Source organism: Numida meleagris, chromosome 6 (genome assembly GCF_002078875.1).
Source record: "Numida meleagris isolate 19003 breed g44 Domestic line chromosome 6, NumMel1.0, whole genome shotgun sequence".
Lineage (NCBI taxonomy): Eukaryota > Metazoa > Chordata > Aves > Galliformes > Numididae > Numida > Numida meleagris.
The window spans coordinates 12,268,399-12,276,993 of record NC_034414.1 but is presented as its reverse complement, the minus strand read 5'-3'; the positions used below and the strand labels follow the sequence as shown (position 1 = coordinate 12,276,993).

Here is an 8,595-nt window from a genome sequence, read left to right as displayed (position 1 = left end):
CCACTCTCGCTCGCCCCATTCCACTCTCTCTCGCTCGCGCCCCATTCCACTCTCTCGCCCCACTCTACTCTCTCTCGCTCCCCCCACTCCTCTCTCCCTCTCGTTGCACTCTCTTCCTCGCCCCCCTCTCTCTCTCTCGCTCGCCCCCCCCCTCTCTGCATTCCTCTCTCTCACCCCACTCCTCTCTCTCTCTCCCCCCTCTCTCTCGCCCCACTCCTCGTGCTCGCTCTCTCGCTCGCCCCACTCCTCTCTCTCGCCGCACTCTCTCGCTCTCTCCCTCTCGCCCCATTCCTCCCTCTCTCTCGTTCGCCCCGCTCTCTCTCTCTCACCCCACTCCTCTCGCACTCGCTCTCGCTCGCCTCACTCCTCTCTCTCTCCCCCCCTCTTCTCGCTCTCTCGCTCGCCCCACTCCTCTCACCCTACTCCTCTCTCTCTCTCGCTCCACTCCTCTCTCTCTCTCGTCGCACTCTCTCGCTCGCCCCACTCCGCTCTCTCTCGCTCGCCCCACTCTCTCTCTCTCGCCCCACTCTCTCTCTCGCCCCCCTCTCTCTCGCCCCCCTCTCTCTCGCTTGCCCCATTTCACTCTCTCTCTCTCTCACCCCATTCCTCTCTCTCGCCCCACTCTACTCTCTCTCGCTCCCCCCACTCCTCTCTCCCTCTCGTTGCACTCTCTTGCTCGCCCCCCTCTCTCTCTCTCGCCCCCCCTCTCTCTCTCTGCATTCCTCTCTCTCACCCCACTCCTCTCTCTCTCTCTCGCCCCCCTCTCTCTCTCGCCCCACTCCTCGTGCTCACTCTCTCGCTCGCCCCACTTCTCACGCTCGCTCGCCCCACTCTTCTCTCTCGCTCTCTCTCTCTCGCCCCATTCCTCCCTCTCTCTCGTTCGCCCCGCTCTCTCTCTCTCTCTCTCGCCCCACTCCTCTCGCACTCGCTCTCGCTCGCCTCACTCCTCTCTCTCTCTCTTCCCCCCTCCTCTCGCTCTCTCGCTCGCCTCACTCCTCTCACCCTACTCCTCTCTCTCTCATTGCACTCTCTCGCTCGCCCCACTCTCTCTCGCCCCACTCCACTCCGCTCTCTCTCGCTCGCCCCCCTCTCTCTCTCTCGCTCGCCCCATTCCTCCCTCTCGCCCCACTCTTCTCTCTCTCTCGCTCGCCCCACTCTCTCGCTCGCCCCATTCCTCCCTCACACCCCACTCCTCGCTCTCTCTCGCTCGCCCCACTCCTCGCTCGCTCTCGCTCGCCCGACTGCTCTCGCCCTCGCTCGCCCCACTCCTCTCTCTTTCTCTCTCGCTGTGTGTCTGCAAGTGTGCGCACACCACAGCTCTGCCTGTTAGTGTCTTTCTTGGATGTGAAAGTACAGGATAAATTAATCTGGAACACATGTCTCTCCATAAGAGAGGAAAGCATTCAGAGTTTACAAGAAAATTCTGTAACTGTAACAGGATCTTGTACTGTACGTGATATTTACAGTGCCTTTTTTTTTTTTTTAAACTAGACCCATACTATAGAGACTTCACTGTTATCTGCAGAAGACTGTCTAACTGGGTTTTTTATGCATCAAGTTTTACATTCCTCTTACTTTTACTAACGGTCTTTTCCAAACAAAGACTCTTCTTTTAGGAGAATTAAGGCGCAAATCTTCATATCTGTTCCAAGGGCGGAGTGTGTCTGCCTTATTTACTTTGCTGGGACCACTGGCATTCATGAGACGCCAACAGCTGGATCTGAGCACTTCCTTTAATTGAACAGGTTTACAATCTTTCTGTGCTGAAGCAATTCTCCACATCACACAAGCCTGCATACCAGAATAAAATGATAATTTAAGAGCGCTGGCTAACAAGACCTATAAGCTCATTGTTTAAACAAGAGGCCGATTGTCTGGGCACTTGAGTGCTCTGCTCCTCGAACATTAAACCCACAAGAGGGACAACAGCCTAATCCACAGCTTGCTGCCAGGTGGTATGGAAATTAATCTTCCACTTACCCGGGCTATTAGTTGCGGTATTTATAAAGGTTTGCAAGTAAATGAGGCGAACGACTGAAATTTTCTCCCTGTCATGGAGGGTTGTGGCAATGTGGTGATATGAAATATCAGCCTTCAGGGATGTGCCCCGTGGGGAGGAAAGTGCAAATGGATCGTGGTGCCTGGGGAGTGGGCAAACGGGCAGCTCTTACCTGTTAAATTCCAGGCTGGCCCAGGCCCAATGCCAGCTTGCTACCCTGGTGAAGAGGAATCAAACCCAGCATCACCTTTGCTCTTCCGTGAACTGCTGCCGTGCCATTTAGTTCAAACCTGCATTATCAGAACCGATGAGAAGAAATCCAGGAGTTTTTGTCATACTGTTGCTCCATTACAGCTGTAAAGGTAAAGGGAAATAAATACTCAGCAGAAAGCAGGTGAACAAAGTAGGGGCAGAGGCACAATGAGACATCAACAACAACAACAAAAAAAAACAAAACCAGAACCCAGCCCTTATGAGCATTTGAAATATTAAAATTCCAAATTTTAGTCTCCTGTGGCAGCATCCTTTGCCCTTCTATCCTTTGAGGCTTCTTATATCTGCAGTTTCCTGGGTTAAAAGGCCCAAGTTTCCCCATTGCCTCCACTTCTCTGCTATGTGGATCCAGGTACCATGTGCCCTCACCTTGCAGCTAGGGAGAAAACCAGCAAAAGATACAATAAACCTTCCTCGCAGAAGGAGAGCGTAACTCTATAACATATTCCCCCTAAATTTCCAGCTACACTGAATTCTTATTTTTCAATGGCTTAATTGGACAAAAGGTCCAAATTCTGCAAGATAATGAAAAAATTGAACAGATCTGAAAGGCTTTAATGAGGATTTTTTATGGATCCCACAAATAGCAGCAGAGCTGACACAGAGCTTGGGCTTAGAGAAACTTGAATCGGAATTATTTTGGTTCCCCATTTGGCTTACTTTATAAGACATACAGCCAATAATTCCACAGCCTCGGTCAAACTCCTTACTATAAATAACATTTTACCATTGAAAAGAAATGTAAAGGGTCAGAGCTGTTCTCAGAGATCCATGTATCACCCACACAAGGAGCTTCCGAGCGAGCTGGACGCAGACTGAAAAGTGAATTTCCCAAAATGGGAAACAATGGGAGCTACTGAACAAATAAGGGGTTTAATTTCTTCTGGCCCCGTATTTTCACTTGATCTGTTGTTAATCCCTCCTTTAACCCACTGCCCCTGCGTGAGTCACTGGACAGCCACACGCCCAGACCCAGCCTTCAGCCTGAACCAAAAGGCAGCACAAAGAGCAGGTCCATGTCATGCTACTGCCCTCCGTCGTTAGCTATTGTTGCACCTGTCCTTCACTTATTCACTTGAATCAAGACAAGAAAACCAGTTACCAGGATAAGTTGGGGTCCTGGTGTGAGGAGCTGCGAGAGGCTGGCAATAAATCCAGCCCACAGACCTGATTCCAAGTCACAGCCACGACAGCTTTTAGTTCTGCCACGACTTCTCAGCTCCAACTTTCCAACTCAGGCACCATCCATAGTGAATTCTTCAAACCCATTTCCTGGCTCTGTTCAGTAACATAGCTGTGCTCTGACCAGTACTGAAAATAATAAAGTATGCTCCTTTTTTTTTTCCCCATCCAAATTAGACAAAGGATCCAAGACCTGAATCAACAGCCATGGCTTTCCTGAGCTGGAGCCTCCATCCCAAGTGCTAACCAATGCCTTACTACTATGAAAATGTTTGATCAGTTTAAGAAGACTTAAACTTAACTGTGCTCCGAGGAGGAGTGGGTTTCTGCAATCCCCTGTATCAACAGCCATAGCCATATCTCTAATTCTATTTAGAAACAAAATCACAATCAGTAGGACCCCCATGAACAAGCTCAAAATAGTCTCTGTTCCTCAGCCCTTGCCCGTCTCAGTCACAATCATCACAGGTATTTCTAGCAAACACAGCAGGAATACATCCCTTTGCTGCAGCTGGTCCTCAGCTTGTTGCTGCTGACGTCAGGAGATCAGCTAGTTATGTATTTTACGATTTTTCTGAAGCAGCTTTACTGCCTATCTTTGCTACTCAAAATAAGATGAGAGCTACAGTCCATGCACACAGCAACTAACATCCATCCTTAAACTGCCTCAGAACTCCTCTAAAGCAGCAGACCCATGCCTACCACCCTAACAGCCCAGGCCAGAGAACAGCCAGCCAGTTGTCCCCAGCCTGGTCTGAAGCACCAAGAGGGCACTTAATGATTCCAGCACCAGCTCTCATATTGGAAGGATTGGCTTTACTGGGTGTCCCCGTTATTTAGGTCAGATAAGATCTCCAATTCCAAACCTATCTTTGTGTCCAGTGACCGAGAAAGGCTACACAAGTGGGAAATAGCACTCAGCTCTGCTGTCCCAGCTCCCATCCCATCTGCCAGAGACTAACACAAACAGGTAGCAACAAGGCTTCTCTATTTCTCAAACCAGACCTAAGCAGGGCTTGAAGCCTAGGCTTACCCTTAGCAAAAACAATACCAAATATCAATGATTTTAGCTTTATAAGGTGAAGAAGGTATTACTTTACAACAGTATCAGCAAGAAGAATTAGTGTTGCCGAATACACTATACATCTACTTCCTGGCCAAAGGTGGACTCTTACTTTAATTTAAAGCAAACAAACAGTTGCAGCCTCAGATCCTTTTGAGGAGAGATGGAACAGCATTTGATAAAGTCAGCACTTCCAGAAAGCGTAAAGTCAATGCCCTTCTTCATCTCTGGATGACTTGCGAGGGATTCTGATGAACACAGCACAGGTTAGGGCTGGGAAACCAATAAGCATGAGTTATTGCTAACAACTCCCAGGCTCTAGATCAAATGGGAGGAAGGTTGAAGGCAACAGGGACATCTGCCACCTTCGAATCATCACTGAGACTGGAGCGAGTGGCAGCATTAGTTCTGGCATGAGGCGAGGGGTTAGAAATTTAGTTTTGCTATAAAAGAACATATTTCTTTCCCTGATACTTGATCTTGCAGGAAGCTGCCTGGGATTAGTAAAGCTGAATTCCTGCCTTGGCTGAGCTCTTGGGACATGCTGTGACAAATGCGAGTAGGTCTAGGGCTAGAATATGTGCGAGGGTTGCTAAAGAGCGGGGCACAGGAGCCTGCACTATTTCTGAGCTGTTTTTTTCCAAGAGAAGCGTGAGGCCCGAGGGCAGTCCTGCCCACCTTTAATTTTTCATCAGACTGTGACCAGACCACCAGCATTTGAATCAGATTTTAGCAAGAGGGATAGGTTTTGGAGTCAAAGATCACGTTTTGCCAAAATAATACAGCCTCATGCAGAAAGAAGAGAACAGGGCTACCCGGTAACTTCAGTATATTTTTCCATTACTTGGAGAAGCTGTAGTGATAGAGATGATAGAGAACCACTATGACAGGGTTAAATACATAAAACTGGAAGGTGAAAGAGGCCAGATAATAATTTGCATTGCTCCAGCAGAGTGCTGGAAATGGTGGGGACGAGTGCCTTCAGGGGTTTCAGCACACTGAGATGGGGAGAACATCATTAAATTGCACATTTGTTTTGTTAAAACAGTATCTCTGAACCAAGTCCCTCATCTTAAGCCAAACCTAGGGCATCATCTGGGAAGACTTGTCCTTGCAGGAATGGAAAGAAGCTGATCCAGCTCTATGCTGTTGTTGTATTTTGACTGGGATGGCAAAGGTTAGCACAGGGAAGAGAGAAGCAGGAAAACAGAGCTTGCTGGAGGTTCATCTCCATCCTCGTATTTTAGGGGGTAATATTCAGAGAAGAGACTCAATCAACACTGAACTTGACAACTTTCCCCAGCCCTAATGTAACTTCAGTGCTACCCCAAAACTCAAGGTTTCACTAAGTTCATGAGTGAGCTGACGTGATGAATATAATACAAATTCTCCAGGAAAACATGAGACAAACATACGTGTGAGAGTAGTACATGGCATTCAGAAACAGCTATTAAAAGAAGGTGTCAACGGGAATTACTTTTAGAAAAAAAAAAAAATCCCACAGTCTTACAACTGAGAGAAAAACAATTCCAAATTTCTGTCCTAAGCATACATACTTCCTGTAACTGGAAGACACTGACAACATAGTTGTTATTCATCCTAGATTTTTCAGAGTACTAGCAGAAATGAACCCTCAGTCCAGTGCATTCCCATCACTACTCCATCTTACCTGCACAGATTGGGATGGTGCTATTAAAGCAACCGCGCCCTTATCTAGCAGCAGGCACAAGTAATTTACCACACTAAATTTGCATATGTGCACTCTTATTGATCTTCCATCCTTCAGAGAACGCCAAAATATCACAACAAACTTTGTAAGTCTTACTGCTGAAAGCACGAGGTGCAAGAGGAGCACGTGAATAAGGGAGGAAGACACAATCGGCAGGAGCTGATTTCAGGCAGAAGCCCAGTATTTCATATTTGTCAACAACAAGTTTTTGGAGTATACCTACCCCTAAAACATACACCCCTGTCACATCAACCAGCAAGGAGTTTAGGGGTGTTCTTTTAAAGACTGACCTCTCAGAGGACAACTTCTTTGAAGCAGCAGCTCTCCCTATGGGAGCATAGCTCTCGCTATGCAGCCACGGCCAACTGTAGACTATAGCATCACTGCAAGCTGTTTGCACCTGGAGAAGTTTGTTGCTTAGTGTAAGAAAACCATTTTGTTTGACACTAGGCTTTGCTTGAAAAATGTGTTTTATAAGCACCGAGAAATTATCATTCTCTGTATGTATCAGAAATATATTATTAGAGAACCAGGATTTTATAGCTGGGTCCACTGTCCAGTAAAAGAAAGTCACTTATGTTACCTTATTTCTCTTGAAACGCACAGTTGCATTATTTCCCATAGTTTCATACAGAAAACTTGCTTTCTGGGAGCACTTAGAAGTATTTATACAACACCATCACAGCTCTAGTTTGGTCAAGTACTACTCTGGAGGTAGATGAACATTAGGGCAGAAGTATGTGAAATGATTTACAGTAGGAAAGGAAAAAAATAACACACCACTCATAGACAATTCACAATCAAATACAACCTAGTGGAAGACTATTTCCTTTATAGACTGAGCATTTTCACACTGCAGTTAAAACACAGCCCCACGACTGTTGCAGACACCACAAGCTAGGAGAAATCAAGCCAAATTCTGCCCTTTTGGAAATCCCCTTCTATGAGCATGACATTTTTGCGGCCATCTGTTCAGCACAAAACCAGCAATGCTTGCTAGGTTTGCTGTCCCAGCTCCCTGGAAGACCCAGCCTAGCAAGCATTTCCCCTTGCATGCCCTGCAGTGGTCTACTATAATGTTTTTTTTTATTTTTTTAAATAAAAGTTCACAGTTTCATTCGCTCAGCCCACGCTTCCACACTGGCAATTCTAGGCATCGTCTTCCAAAATATGGTTCCAGTCTTGCAGGTTTAAAATCTTGTCTGTACACACTTGGTGCTCATGTAATGAGCTCAGCAAGAGCTCTTCCCAGAGAACCACCAAACCAGAGCTTCCCTTCCCTCCAAGTGAATTTTGGGAATACAATGCTGCCTGAGAGAGAGCTCTCCTCAAGGGGGGGGGAACAAAACAAACAAACAAAAAAAAAACACAACAGGAAAACCTTTGAGGAAATCGTCATCATTAAAAAACCAACAAGCCAACAATCAATAGGTGGCACACAACCCAACACCTATCCAAAGATGTGTGGTCATCCATCTATCCTTAATCCATTTCTGGAGCCTGCAACGCACATCATCCGACCTACTGGAAATACTTATTTCAGGAATAGATCATTTTTTATTTCTGTCTACTGACTATCAAGTAGCCCTGAGGTAGGTATCTATTGAATTGTTTAGAAGAGTTCCCTCCCTCCCCACCATTCATACACCTAAACAGGAAGGGCTTTTTTAGCACCACTATAAGCAAATATCCAATTAACAGTTGACAAAAGTTGACTGTCCTTGAATACTAAGGCATTTGTAGATGTGCATTACAGATTTGATTGTGCTTCTAATTAGAAATAGGAAGCTCTTTGTGGCTAGTACCTGGCCCTTCATTTCTAGATTGGTCATGCTCAGTGGGGATAGCTAGGATAGAAATGGGAGTCCTGGATTTCTCATAACATATCTGTTTGAGTATTCTAGAAATGTGGCAGAGCCTGTTCAGTCCTTTAAGAAGGAGGGAGGCAAGATGCGCATCCCAAATGATTCATCCTTGATGTTTTGCCCAATAATGCGCACAGTATATTTTCATGGGAATGTTACAAAGTCAGCTACTAAATGGAAATGTTTTGTCTTAAAGCCCAGAATAGCGGTGAAAGTTTCTCTGGAGAACCTGATTATAGCTGCTTTGGATTGTTTAAGACATACTTAGGTAGGTAAGAATTGTATTATTATGCATAGTGTCCTGATAATTAATGAGAGAAACAACAACAAATGAAACACAATATCTTAAGGCTTGAGATTTCTCCTTTCAGTCTTTCTCCATTGCATAATATTCTTTATGTCCTTCATCAGTCTTGTACTTGGTTACAGATGGAAAATATTAGCTGTGGTTTACAAAACATGGCCCTGTTTCCTGTAACACGGC

The 8,595-nt window shown here is 46.0% G+C and overlaps 1 protein-coding gene across 4 annotated transcripts in view; it reads right to left on the bottom strand.

The window, feature by feature from the left end:
- Positions 1-8,595, bottom strand: part of OTOG (otogelin) — a 149,958-nt gene that overhangs the window by 5,442 nt on the left and 135,921 nt on the right. For all 4 annotated transcript variants that reach the window (XM_021401757.1, XM_021401758.1, XM_021401759.1 and 1 more), the window contains 2 exons: positions 2,172-2,353; positions 1,576-1,791 (listed from right to left, as the gene is read on the bottom strand). The gene's annotated coding sequence lies outside the window, so the exon portion shown is untranslated. The remainder of the gene's footprint in view (positions 1-1,575; positions 1,792-2,171; positions 2,354-8,595) is intronic.